Source organism: Nipponia nippon, unplaced genomic scaffold (assembly GCF_047370975.1).
Source record: "Nipponia nippon isolate SJK-2023a ecotype South Korea unplaced genomic scaffold, ASM4737097v1 scaffold_8, whole genome shotgun sequence".
Classification (NCBI taxonomy): domain Eukaryota; kingdom Metazoa; phylum Chordata; class Aves; order Pelecaniformes; family Threskiornithidae; genus Nipponia; species Nipponia nippon.
Genome location: NW_028262402.1, coordinates 30,777,723 through 30,792,323, shown reverse-complemented (window position 1 = coordinate 30,792,323; position 14,601 = coordinate 30,777,723). Strand labels below are relative to the sequence as shown.

The 14,601-nt window shown below is 39.5% G+C and overlaps 2 long non-coding RNA genes across 2 annotated transcripts in view; one reads left to right on the top strand and one right to left on the bottom strand.

Moving 5' to 3' along the window:
* LOC148050552 (uncharacterized) overlaps positions 1 to 8,589 on the top strand; it is a 41,362-nt gene extending 32,773 nt beyond the window's left edge. The window contains exon 3 of the long non-coding RNA XR_015701073.1: positions 8,452 to 8,589. This is a non-coding gene — a long non-coding RNA (uncharacterized LOC148050552). The remainder of the gene's footprint in view (positions 1 to 8,451) is intronic.
* A 2,009-nt stretch (positions 8,590 to 10,598) lies between these two features.
* LOC148050551 (uncharacterized) lies at positions 10,599 to 14,276 on the bottom strand. The gene is made up of 2 exons (XR_015701089.1): positions 14,131 to 14,276; positions 10,599 to 10,995 (listed from the first exon to the last, which is right to left on the bottom strand). It is a non-coding gene; the product is annotated as an uncharacterized LOC148050551 (long non-coding RNA).
* Between the last annotated feature and the right edge of the window lie 325 nt (positions 14,277 to 14,601).

The window sequence follows — 14,601 nt, the reverse complement described above, 5'->3', positions numbered from 1 at the left end:
GCTCTATGAATGTCTGTGCTATAGGAAGAAGGGTTGGGTTTTTTTGACAGATTTTTTAAAATATGCAGTTCTCACAAATACAACTTGACATGAAATTTTAGGATCTTTTTAAGACTTACTTCCTCAAAAAAGCAATACCATGTATGCTCTTGGAGTTCTGTATTATGGTATAACAAAACCTTTCTTCAGGGAGTAGGTAAAATAATGTCGATATATTATCTGGCAGTTGGGGAAAGATGCCAATTAAAGCATGAATTCAGTTACCTGAGCTTATTAGCCTATCCCTAACTAACACGGCAAAAGCCCCCTGAGTTTTGGGAACTGAACTATATTGTGTTAAACTCTTTTCCCCTGTGAGAATAGCTGAGCTGCTTCTTTTAATGATGCTTCCTCTCTTTGGAGACAAAGAAATGTTAAATGTTGTTAGTACCCTCCTCCCAAGTTTCTCTTTTAGCTCTGAATATCTTTCTGCTTTTACTTATTCCCTTGATGCAAATTTTATTGAAATCTCAATTCCTTGTAAATTGGATCTCAAACTATCTCTTGAATTTTATCTAGAGGAAACATAAAGCTGCTGAGAATGACTGTTCATTCTTGTCTCTCTCTTCATGCACTCTCAGTAACTCCATAGACAGTGAATTATTATTTTACTAATTTCTGTGGCACCTTTACTCTGCTAGCTAAGATATTTATGTCTTGTAGTGTGACTTGAAGGTCATTAACACTGGACTCTGAGAAACTGCCAATGAAGAGAGAATTTTTAGAAGTCAGGACTCCTCACCAGTCCTGCTAATTTGATGAAGGAGGCACACTTAATCGATTGAGATTCATTATGAATTTGCTGGATTTCCCCTGCTGCTAGATGTAGTCAAAACTAGTCTCAGAGTTTTGAATCCCCTGAAAGCAAGGACTTCCCAGTCAACCCTCAAAGCTTCACCAGGACTACAGCCAGAAAAGGTTAGCCAAAAGATGACTGCTCATCCTAAGGTCACGTGAATCATTGAATGAAAAAAGCAGGGGGCCAACTGCTGTATGTTCACACCACCATAAAGCTGGAAGCAAGAATGCATTGATTCAGTCTCCCAGGGGAGCTTCCAGGGTGTCTGGAAACACCCTGCACAATTCTCAAGGCTAAAGGCAGCAAAGACATAAGTGAACCTTCTGGATGTAGCCCTAGATATTGAAGACCGTTGAATCCAAATGATTTTTTGCACATGAATTTAGTACATGTGCCATGAAATTGCTTGGTGTGGCTGCACCTCAGTCAGGTGTGGCATAAGGCAATCTGAATGTGAAGACACACTGCATACCTCCTCCCCACTGCAGCTCCACTCTCAGTTTCACTTACTTGATGTTTCATTGTGCCTACCCAAGGGGGCTTGTCAGACGCTCCTGGGCAAGCCAGGTCTCCCTATTCCAGCAAAGTCTCACCCAGAAAAACTCTGGCTAGGTTTCTGCAACACCAGAGGATTGAATTAGCGATGTGCAGAAGCCTGCAGCCGCAAGGTGGAAGAGGCAGAGCAGATGCACAGGCCGGACAGCGGGGGGACATGGCCTTTCTGGTAGCAGTGAGTTGTTACAGTGGCTCAATTGTTTTGTGTGACTTTGAGAGCTCAAGAGGATGAAACTAGCGCAAGCCTCTCTTTGATAAAAGTAGTCCTATAAAGCAATTTGCTTCTGGGGCAGGATAGAATCATCGGATCATTTAGGTTGGAAAAGACCCATAAGAAATAGTTTTTTGTCATCATTTGTTTGCAATATAATAATTTGACTATTTTAACTTATCATCAGCACTGACAGCTCTTAAGATTCTATGTCAGATATCAGGATGTTTCAGGCTCTTTTAGTAAAAGCCTCTAGAAATTGAAAGACTGAAGACAGAGTGAAAGTCGTGTTTTAAGTCTGACTGGGGACTTAAGGTGCAAAAGGTGCTTGAAGCCTGTGGAGTTGTAGGAAAAGGCCCACAAGCTCGAAACTCCAGAACAATTAAGAACTCAGCATTTTTAGTGATTAATCTCTTGATTTTTTTAAAAACGTATTATGAATTTCAGGAAGGATAGTCCATGAAGTTTGAATGCCAGGGACTGGAAGTATCAAGTGTTTTTCTGTGCTGTTTGGGTTAAAAATCAGTATGACTTCAATGACAACTCAACCATAAATTCTGAGAAATGTTAACATAGGCAAAAAGGGCACCTGAGAAAGCAGACTTCAAAGAACTCATTCAAAATTTCCATTTAAACAGTCTTTTGCTTGCCTAGAGAAATACACAAAACCAGTTTAAAAGCTTTCTTTTCTGGGTCTTCTGGTTGGCTCCAGAGCACCTGTTAGTCTGCTTAGTACTGTGCCCTGGCACTGTTGCCATGACTTTCATTTCCATCTTCCATTTCTCTCTAGCTTATACCTTCCTCCTCTTGTCATAGAGCTGCATGGGAACACCAAAGAGGAACTTCGCCTCACTTGCACTGACTGGGGTTTGTCCTGTGACTGCCCCACTGCCGCATCTGGTTGCATTTGGGACTGACATGAGAGCAGCCAGCAGTTCTCACGCAGCACCTGTCACATGCAATTTCAGGGTGACAGGGAAGAGAAAGTCAGGGTGTATCTAGATTCCTGTCCTCAGAGCACCTTCCCACATTGCTACCTAGTGGGGTGTTTGTTGCTCTCACTGCTGATAACTGAAAGGCAGCTTTAAGTGGTTGGGGGTGAAAAGAAGATTGGGTGGTAGCTTTGGGTTTTAGCCCTGCTAGCAGGACGGCAGTTGTGGAGGCAGCTACGTTGGGTGGCCATCCCTCTCACATGGCCTTCTTGCACAGATCTGTGTGTCTCTTTGGCACTTGGAGAAGATGGTGGAGGCCCCTCTCAGTGACACAGATACAGAGGTGTGAAATGTATCCTGCAGGAAAAGGCAAAACTTGGTTCCAGACTGAGGGAGCAGAAGCTCAGCTTTCCAGTACTATCATGGGGACTTGAATGTTCCTTCTCTGACCTTGCTCCTCTGACACCCCTCCTCCCAAAACCCCCACCCCCCAAGAAACAACAGAAAACCAAAACAAAAGATAAAAAGTCTTTTGCTCTGCAAGCAGCTTTATTTTGTCTTTAGAGCTTCCTAGAACCTGTGTGCCTGAGGCTGCTAGGGGGATGTGTTGGATCAGTGTTTTACATTCCCTAGCATGGTTTTCCTTTCTGATGTATTCCTCCTATGGCTGGCAAGAACACCAAACATTAAGAAACCAGGACACAGAGCACTGTGTCTGTGTTGCATCCAGATTGGAGGTGGGGCTTTATAAACTGACATTTTCCTAAACTTGAGAGTGGAATTGCTGAAACATTTAGGATAGTGTGTCTACAAGTATTTTTATTTGGAACAGAAAAACTTATTTTTAACTGTAATTCCAGTCTTCTGTGTGGAAGGCTTTCATTGTTTCAGTTATAACTGATTAAATGATGCTGCTAGAAAAACTGTGTTTCTTGCAGGTAAAATTCACATACATGTGTTTAGCTTGGTTTACTTTTTAATTGATGTGTTAATCTGGAGTAATTTGAAGCATCTGAAGGCATAATTGACTGCTTTTATTTCTCTTTGTTTTCAATGATTAGAAATTAATTTTCTGAGACAAGTCTTTCAAGAACTATTTGCTTGTTAGAAAATGTATGTGTGCAAGTCAGCAACTGCTCTGCAGCTTAGGAGATACAGCTTGCAGAGCAGGGATACATAGTAATTACATGCCAGATCAGAGCAAAGCTCAAAAAGCCTGTCACATTGACTAGAATTCATGCTAGAAGGCAGTATTTTTCCCAATTCAAATTTTGCTCTTGTCTCTTGACAACATAAAGCTCCGCTGTTCAAAAATCGTGCAGCCTAGCTGTGGATTCTTGTTGCCTACTTGCCAATAGAAATACCAGACTTTCTTAAGGTGCATTGAGGACTGGCAGCCAGGAGAATTTACACTTGGATGGGAGCCTTTACAATTGAATGCTAGAGATTCCAGGTAAGAGGGTAACTGAAAGAGAAGATGGCACTGGTGGAACTAGGCAGTATACCTGCTCAAATTTGCTGTCTTTTGTTGAAAACAATGGCTCAAATCTAGCAGTATTTGGGCTAGTCAATATTATGCTTTTCAAAACTAGCTTGCTGGGAGAGATGCTAGCCTTGTCACTGGGGCTGGCTGTTTTCCCTGGTGATTCCAGGGCATGTAAAGGCAGTGCTGAAGTTAAACTATAAATATAGCAGTTAGTGTAGTTGAAGATATATTTCTTTTCTGCATCTTTAATCTTTGTAGTGATATATTAACTGAGAGCTGTCAAAATGCCTGCAGTAAGGCTGTAAGATACACCTGTACCTACTTTAAGATCTTCTTCACAGGTGCCTTGGAATAAAAAGAACTGTTTTGGTTTTGAGATAAAGAGGATATCCTTTAGTGCATCCACCAATTAAAGCAATAACACATCCCATGAGACACTAGTATTTTGTCAGAACACAGTGAAGTGTTACATATTAATTACTTTTGTGTATTGCTCCTAATTATCTGTAATAGCCAAAGGTAACCAAACTGAAAATAAACAAAGTGTATGCAGAAACTCTCTTGACCAAACACATGCTACAGAATTTTGATATGGCTCCAGAGGGGCTTATTATGGGTTAGAAATACTGAAATTTGCCTGTGGTTTAGGTATAAAACTTTTCAAACATGGCTGCACTCTGTTAGTTTGTTGACAGACCCATTCCACACAATTGTCAGCCTCCTAGTACATATTATAGAGGGGTCATTAGTTCTGGGAAAATGGAGTATTTGTCATCACTGCAGCAGAAGTCTGTACATATCATAAATGGAGCCTGAAGGGATTTAGTTCCAGGTTATTAAGTGTTCATTTGAGATGGTGGATAATAACTACTGTTTCTGATATTTTAGATTAGATTGCCCTTACTGCTTGTAGGGCTTATTTTCAGTGACTGTTAGTCCTGTTACTATTAACACATATTTAATGATTGAGGCAGTATCAACAAAATCAGTAAACTCGTGTACTGTCCAAAAGCTGCAAAGTATCAGTTCATTAGTTAGCACTTTATCATTAACTAAGGTCTAACAAGAACTCCTCTTAAAAAATATCCAGTAATTAATGAGACAGCATTGTTATTTGGAACTTTTTACATGTAAAAATGAACAAGTGCCTGTGTTTGTTCACTTATTAGAATACATATAAAAGCACTGATACAAATCTTATGGAATAAATTTCTGTAAGAGAAGCTGCAGGGGAATCAACATCACCATGAAAAAACTAAAATTAAGATATCAGGGAAAACACAGGTACTTTTTCAAAAGGTTTGTCTGAAATAACACTGTTGGCCACTCCAGTAATATTGTGTTTTCCTTGCCTAATTAGACTCATAGCCTATACTACAACCTCAAACTCTAAAAATAGTGCTACAATTGTTAACTAGAATAGCACATTAGAGAGAGAAAAATAACATTCATTAGCTATAGCAAAATCTCTCTGAATACATAATTTTCTGCTGCTTATTTGCAAATAGACAATACAAACTGAGCTTTTGTATCAGTATTTTGCAGATACAATTCCTCTGTGTTAGATACTAAATCTAATAGAATCAAGAAATTTTCACTACTAAGTCTATTTTTTGAACTGTTCCCTAAGATTGAACAGTCAAAATATATTGGGAAGTTACAGTTCTGCTCAAATTGCACCGATGTTCAAGTTGGATATGCAGTACAATCATAGTGGAAACCAAACACAAAGGGCCTATTCTTTAAAGAATTGGCCAAAACAGCTAAACTAAGTATTATTTTTCAGATTTGCTACTGCATCTTTCCCCCACCCTTGACTTTTGTCAGATTATTATTTTATTACTGCAGTTGTTTGAAATTATAGTGCTCCCTGATGATGTTGCTGTTTGCTATGGAAAAAAACAGTGACCCTGATTGTGAACCTCTGAAGTAATACCTTTGTGAGTAGACCCATTGAGGCTGAAAACTGGCACTGAGTACCAGGTGAGGATTAGGCCAGTAGTCTCTCACATTTCAATAGTCACTAGTAGGAAATTATTATTTCATTTAAGGAATGACATTTGAGACAAGTACACTTAATTATGGAGGTAGCACATAGCAACCTATTGTTAAGTTTGGCTTCCCTGGTAATATAACCCTTTTTCAGGCTATTTTGTCAGACTGTCATTTTGGGGGCTGGAATTTTCCCTGCTTTGTGTCCACCTTAGCTTGAAAAATGTTTAAAACTCTGGCCACTAAATAACACACAGATAAATAAACACACCTGAAATAGATGGGAAATAGGAGAAAGAAATAGATTTTTGTATTGTCAGTCCTGACTACTGAATTTTTGTGTGCAATTTTGTCTCAAATGCATAACAACATGGATGACTCTTGTCCTTCTCTGTAAGAAATAAATAGTATGGTAATGTTTAATTCATGAAGGGAAGCATCCTCAGGAAGTATAAGATTTTCTAGAGCTACTCTTTGTTTCATCCTCATTTATCTACAGATGCCCTTTTCAATCCACAAGTATTTTTTATGTACAAGTTTTATGCGATTTACTATTCCTTATCCACACTGTGGCGGTGAAGCCCCAGTCAAGTGCTGTTTAACAGGCAAGGTAGAGAACAGCATCCCTCAGGACACAGCCAGTTTATAATTAGGAGGAACATTTGGGCTAGGAAATTGGTAATTATCCTCATAGTCCTATCATTTAACTGTAGAACTGAACGACATGTAGCTATTTTATGGTTTCAGAAGCCAGATCTGGGCTAAGTTGTTTTGTAGTGTGGGTAAACTCTGTTCCAACACATGCAGCTCCAGTAGGTCAGTTGACCAAGCTGTGCATAGTTATGCATGTTAGCATATCTGTACGGCTGTATAATTAAATTATCATTCCTGAGCTCAGTTGTTGTATCTGCTAAGGTCAACCTTTAGATCTACATCAAATAATGTATTAATGTGCTTTGATCCCATCTTTATTGTTTGGTTGGGTTATACTCATCTACATTACCAAGTGACTCTGCACATTACCAGCAGCTCAGTAGATCAAAGTGGCTGCTGCTGAGGTCCCTACATTAGACTAAGCATGGTTCAGGGGTTCACGTCAGACTCAATCTAATTTGGTTAGTTGGACCAAATATCCCCACTATCCAGGTGCCTCAAAACTGTCTGAAGAGCTAGTGCTTGTCTTGGATCCTTAGAGGCTAAGGGTCCTTTGGTGTGCACTGGGAGCACAGCTTCTGGTCTGGTTTAGTTTCCTCTAAAAGAAATCTGGTTTGCATGCCTTAAATTTGCTGTGTGATCCAAACCAGTGTGTGGCAAGTGCAGACAATCAAGGGTTTCACTTGAAAAAGGCTCTGAATTTAAGTGCTAATTCAAGTGTAGCAGCTGACAGGTGTTGAGTTGCTGCTTATTTAAACATGTCCTCTGTAACTGATTGTGTGGGTGCTTCTGGATGGTGTCCGAGTGAAGTCAGATTACAGCTCAGTGTGGTTTATATTCACCCTTTTGACTGCCTTGATTTGAGGAAGCTGGACTTCAACAACTGGCCACAGATCAGAGACAGTTTAAGAAAGCAAGCCTTGCTGTCTTTCAAGCATTAGTCATTGGTTCCCGGATCAGACGCAGCACTTAAAGAGTAACCATGTGAATGAGTGTAGTATGTGCTCACATTATCTGCCATGCACATAAATTTGGGCATGCTAAGTGGGTGTTCCACAGCTAACATCAGTATGCCAGCTTAAATGCATTACCTCATAGGTATGATCCACACCTATTGCATCATATATCATACAAGTCCCATGACCAAAACCATTAGTCTCTGCCCTATCCTGTACAATTTCAGTTGTTCTTTACTGGCTTAGGCAAGTGCTGGACTGGCTTATATGCAGATGTAAAACATGGTAATGTCTTGCTAGTGCAGGCTCAGGGTAGTACTGATTATGCAGGCTAACTGATATTCAATTCCAATTCTTATTCTATTAGGCAAATTAATAAACTCTAAGGAAAAAATATCTGGGTAATTAGTTTTTCTTCTCAAATAGCTATTTCAACTTTCTTAATATAGCTATTGTAATCTAAATTTTCATTTGAATCTTCTTTTTTTTTTTCATTGGAAAGGGGGAGGAACGAGGGACAAGGGAGGAAAAAAACGCTGTGTTCAGCTGGAGGGGCCTGCTCTCCCAACAGCTTATGCTCGCTGGATGTCCTGTTTTTATCAATGGGGGCTATGTTTATCAATGAGACAGATGTTTTTTAATATAACAATTAAACTTGAACTGACTTCTGTTTGCTTGCTTTTTTAAATGAAAGTCAGGTTTGACATTTTCAAGCATGTCTGAAATGCCTAAATCCAGGCTTAAATTTCACCAATTCAGTAACTAAAGTAAAAGGACAAAATGTTATCCGTCACCTTACTGTCTGCCTTCATCTTTGCAATTTGCAGGAAACATATCTGGCTACATCCAGCTACTAGACTTTATTATTTCTAGTATTTGATTCCCTTCTCAGTCTGACTGTGTGTGCAGTAGCAGTGAAAATGGATGAACATCCACATTTGGGAACAGAAAGAATCTGGTGTTCAGTATCATGGAGGTGCCAGGATACTGTTGTCCTGTAAAATAAGTTTTAGAATGGGTAAGCATGACTAATGCATATGCACTTGAACAGCTCACGAAGAGCTGGTTTTGACTAAGAGTGGGAGGATTTTAGTCCTTCACACTAGTGAAATACACACTGTGCACTGCAGTGGACCTATCAGAAACCCATTTACGACTGAAATGGGTTCCATGTACTTGCGAAGATAAACAATGCCCGCGACACTCCTCCCGTGTGCAGTCAATATGATGCCACCTGCTTGTAGTGGAAGTGATTTCACACATTCCTCGACCTCTTCAGAGCTCCTGATGGAAAAGCTGCTGCTCGGGGACCTAAGGTGGTTTTTGGGTACTCTCTGGGAAGTGCTGAAAATTGCTGTGCCTGGATTGCATCTACTTATGTGGTCTTTTTCCTGTGTCTTATATTACTTTGTAAACAGTCAGATATACTGTCATAAAAGTGTTCCTAATAATTAAAAACATTGACATTAAGTGTAAAAGAACAATAAATGCTTATTGGGCCAGCTTTTCTTGGATCTTCTTCTCTTGTGACACTGGCATAGAGTAGGGGTAATCTGCACTGATGTGGGTGGTATTAGAACACCATAAAACCGTAGTTACGTTAGCAAATCTAATCGATCTGGTTTTCAAAAGTGGGGAATCTGGCATTTCTCCATTTCAATAGGCCCTGTCTATGTCCTTTAGCTATGGATACAGAACAGTGAACTACTATATTTTTTATGTAAGTGGCAGCAGGTTCAGGTCCTGTTTGATCTTCTTCACCAGGGAAAATGTTCTGCTTTGTAGGGAATAGTGGGAAATGAACACAGAAGAAAGAGACCAGTCTGCAAAGGCAAAAGCAGCTACAACTTTATTATTTTTCAGCATTGCTTTTCTAATACAAAAAAAAAACACTGGAAGAAACAATTGCTTTTTGGGTTGGGTCATATGAAAAGAGACTGATTCTACATTCCCTTCAGTTTCCAATAACCAAAGAACATTTTGTAAGTTTTTAATTGTTTTAATCCTTCATGGAATAGCAACGTTTTTGTGATAACATGTTTTTTTCTATGGGAGAATGTCACTAGGTAAAAATGGGAGCATTCTGTAAAATTGTGTGTTTTAATGAAATGTTTTAAAAGCATAAAAAACATTTCTGTGAGGTCAAAATGGTTTAATTTTTGTTTTGTTTTGAAATTTATCAAATATATTGCTATCTACTTCTTCAGTGTAAATAAAAATGCAAGGTAAAATTCCATCTGACTCAATATTGTTAGAGAAAAATAGTTGTTTAGACTTATGACTCTTGCATATCAAAGAAATTAATTGAAGAGATAACAAATAAATGTTTTCATCCAAAAGATACGGTATTTAGATACACAAACATAAGGTAAACAGAACACACTATCGTTACTCTGTGTTTAGTTATTCCTCCCTGTATATCACCTGACCTAGAAGAAGATGAAATACAGCAAGTGCTTGGATTAGTGCACACCAGGTACAGCAAATGATACCTTGCAAAGCATTCCTGTGCTGTTATGATGAAATGATTTGCTGCCTTCTCTTTCAAGCTCTCTTTCATACTCACTTGCTCTGACATTTCTCAGACTGGTTCATAATAACCTCAGTAATCTTTTTCTTACCTACCCCATGAAAGTCAAAATCCTTTCCTCTGTTTATTTAATGACTAAGACCTGTAAATTTTCTTATAAGTTGATCAGAAAAGCTCATTCTTTTTTTTTTCCTGATTCCATTAAAGAATATATTTCTCCTTCTGTCCAGCTGATCAGACCAAGCCTTAACTCCCTTCACTGTGTCTCATCAAGACAGGCAGAACAGCTTATATCTGCATTAAGCCAGACTCTGAGACCTCTGTAAAAGGAAACGTGCAATTTTGCATGCAGCCTTCTGAATGTATTATTCCTATTAAACAAGCAATCCTCTTTCCTAGAAATATGTTGTTGCCACTTGGAAATGCGGAGTTACATAAGAAAGTCCTGCTACATCACATCAATAATAAATCATGGAGAATTAAAGATGTCTGCTTCTCATCTATCCCTTTGAGTTTTTTTCAAGATTATGTATTGTGGCCTTATTCTTGCACTGACTTTCAGTAGGACTTTATTAGTAGCTCTAGTAAACAATCTGGAAAAGGGCCAGATTCTGACCTTTTGCTTTTTCAGCAGTGTAACTGCTGGTTTATAGGTGCATGCAGAAGGTCAGAGTCAGGCCCAATGCTTTCTGTGTTTTCACAGTAACTTTAAGCAACAGTTTTATCTGGTGAGGGAAGAGCCTCGATGGACAGCAGCGTCATCTGTTCTTTCTGCGTTTTTGTGTGTGCCTGGACCTGCCTTGCTCGGCCTTCCAGCCGCAGAGTCCATTCCTGGCGGAGTCTGAAAAGAGAGGACAAGCGCTTAGCAAGTACTGAGCCAAATCCTTCAAATGTATGCAGGACTTTTCAACAGGGTTGAAGCTTTCCTCTTTCATCACCATAGCACTTGCCCCGTATTTATTTACCATCTACACATCTCTCTAGCTTGCAGGATTGGGAATGCAGAGGAGAAAGAGATAGTGCTGATGCTATCAGTGGTTGACATTGCTGGATTCCTAATGAGTCAAACAACTGCTGAAATACTGTCAGTGTGAAGAGCTCTGTTTTTTCCTCTGGGGTATTCTCAAAGCCACACAGAAGTAGTGTCTATCCAATAAGGTCATTCAATGTGTAAATTAAAAAATACAATTACAATGCCTCACCCCCCAAGTTTACTGTAAAGTGCTATAGAGAAGAGCAAGCAGAACTTTAAATATGTCCATTTGTGTTTACTCTGAAGAAAAAAAAAGTAACCATTTTGTACCCAAAATCTCTGCAGACCTTGTACGTGTTTAATGAAAGGAATTGATGTCACATGCAAGAGGAGCCACATAGCTTCAAGACACAAGTATAGTACAGACAGAAGAGAAAACCACTAGGGACGACTGCAAGATATTGTTGGCTGGGTCATTTTCCAAAGGAAATGGTGTTATGAAACACCTGACCCCGCAATGTTATAGGATTCGATATCATATGGTAATGCCAAATGCATCATGGAATATATGGGTTTTTATATTACATTTGGTGTGTTAAAAAGAACAGCAGCCAATGTTCTAATCTGAGAGTAACTTAGCAGTAGCTGTTTGACATGGATGCTTGTGTTCGTTTGGCTTCTGAGTTTGATTTCAGATTGTGTTTTAAACTTTTCTCATTTGGTCTACCCTGTCTTGACTTCCCTGTTCTCTTGTGCATATAGTTAAGCCTCAACAAATTGGTGCAATTAGTTAGTAAAAATTTGCCATTAAAAGCACTGGTGTTCCTTGTCAACTAGTGTCCTAAGTGTCACAGAAGGAGCACTTGTGTATGCTTAAAGCCATCTCATTCTCCCATGGGCCACTTACATGAGGTAGTAGATCTGTAGATTTTGTAATGACTGTCTATTACCTCCTGAAAGTATCTTTTTTTTCAAATTAGAGAACGCTTTGTAAAGAATTTGGGCTTTGGTCAAATGACCTTGAAGGAACTTGCTTGGGTCTATTTCCGTTGTGACCAGTCAGGTAAGACATATGGAATATGTACGTTAAGACATATTCAAAGTTCTTTTGCTGCATTTTTTTTTCTATTCAGAGAAGATCTTATAAAGGCTTTTAACATTTTTAATTTTGCGAAGTTAAAAATATTATCTACACTTCTAATTGTGATTGGTTTGTGATGCCTTCTTGTGGTAGTTTTTTGTGAAGCTAGAGTGACAGTGTTTTCCAGTGCAGCTGAACACTTTTCTGGGTTTTATTATACATGTTTTTTCTCCAACAACTTGGTGATTTGAGTTTGGGAATATTACTGACTGAGTAGGACACTGGGAGCAGGACTGTCTGCATCTGACTCTGTTGGGACACAAGGCCTGTGCAGATCTTGATTTCCTCATCTTTAAAATGACAATAGTAGCTTCCTCCTTGGGCACTAGGGTCAGAGTATCTGGAACTTTTTTTTAAAGAAACAGCCCTTTACCAGCACATTCCAGTTTGCTGAAGGCAAATTAATTTATGTGAATGTCCCAGTTGTGAGGAAAGTTTATGCAGGAAAAGCTTTGTCAACTTCAGGAGGAAAGCCCACCAGAAAAACACAAGAGGCACAGGTATTTCTTATGTTCTTTTTCCGTCCATTATTAGCCAGGGGACTCACTTAATGTGTGGGAGACCTTGGTTCAAACTCTTGAAGTGCAACAGGCTGAGCAAGTATTTGAGGCAATCTACCACCCTTGTGCAGAGTATCTATACCACAGTCACAGCTCTTTCTAGGCAGTGCCCATTGTTTATACTGTTTTGGAAAAAAAGTTAAATAAATTTGAATAGCCTTATTTTTTTATCTGTTGTATAGCAGGAATGCTTATGAAATGTGTTTAATGGGACAGGAAAATCTTATTGTATTGTTTCTAACCATATCCTATGCTGCATCAAAAGAAGTGTGGCCAGCAGGTCGAGGGAGGTGATTCTGCCCCTCTGCTCTGCTCTGGTGAGACCCCACCTGGAGTACTGTGTCCAGCTCTGGGGTCCTTAGCATAGGAAAGACAGGAACCTGTTGGAGCGGGTCCAGAGGAGGGCCACAAAAATGATCAGAGGGATAGAACACCTCTGCTATGAGGAAAGGCTGAAAAAGCTGGGGTTGTTCAGCCTGGAGAAGAGAAGGCTGCAGGGAGACCTTACTTCTGCCTTTCAGTACTTAAAGGGGGTTATAAGAAAGCTGGGGACAAACTTTTTAGCAGGGCCTGTAGCAATAGGACAAGGGATAATGGCTATAAACTAAGAGAGAGTAGATTTAGACTAGATATAAGGAAGACATTTTTTACAATGAGGGTGGTGAAACATTGGAACAGGTTGCCCAGAGAGATGGTAGATGCCCCATCCCTGGAAACATTCAAGGTCAGGTTGGACAGGGCTCTGAGCAACCTGATCTGGTTGAAGATGTCCCTGCTCATTGCAGGGGTGTTGGACTAGATGACATTTAAAGATCCCTTTCAACCCAAACTATTCTATGATTCTGTGATTCTGTGATTCTATCTTTGGGCTTATATGATGCAAAGGGCTGTTAAACATGACAAAGATGCTATGGATTTGTTTATGCTACACATTAACTGGGTGATTTGCCTGTCCCTTTAATGTAATACTATTTTATTTATTTGTGTACCTGTACCAGTTCCAGGTAAAAATCCTGATATTTTCTGGCTGTCACAAGACATAGTGCCAAAGTGCTTTATTTTTATGTGGCTATGCTCCAAAGCCTTTGAAGAATGCTCATGAGGTTCAGGGGTGAGGGGTGTCTGAGTTTCCATGCAGAAGAGCCATGGAAATATGAGACAAACAGCTGTGAGAGGAAAAGTGCCAAAGATCCAGAACACAATCTGTGCTATGAATAAAGCAGTACAATAACAGGTTACCTTATTTTAAAGCACGTGATGACATGCCTTGCTGTCTTGTGCAAAAGAAAAAATACCACTTACTTTTTCAGGGCACTTTTGCTTAACCTAGACTCTTCACCTTCTCGTTGCTTAGTTTGCTCTTGGATAACTTTTTCCCAGAAGTTCTTCAGCTCTTCTGCATCATGACCACCCATCTTGTGGCGTCTAAAGTTGTTATGCTTGCTCATTTTCTGAAAAGCAATTTGGAGGTCAGAGCAGTCAGGAGCCTAACCTAAGGCAGATACTGTGTTGCTTAGCCCCTTGCAATTTCTTTCTCATGAAATGCTATTAAAATAAAGTATGTCACCTGAGAAGAATAGGTAACTGATGCTTACTCTGCCTTGAAGCAAAATATAAGGCATTGAAACAGGCCTTGGGTGGTAGTTACGTGGTATACCTGTATTTTTGTTACTGAGTAATGACTACGCATGGCACAGTTCACTGAAATATAGTGGAGGCCTCAGTATGTGTGAGATATTAAGTAGTTTTGGAAGAACTTGGGAAAAATACTTT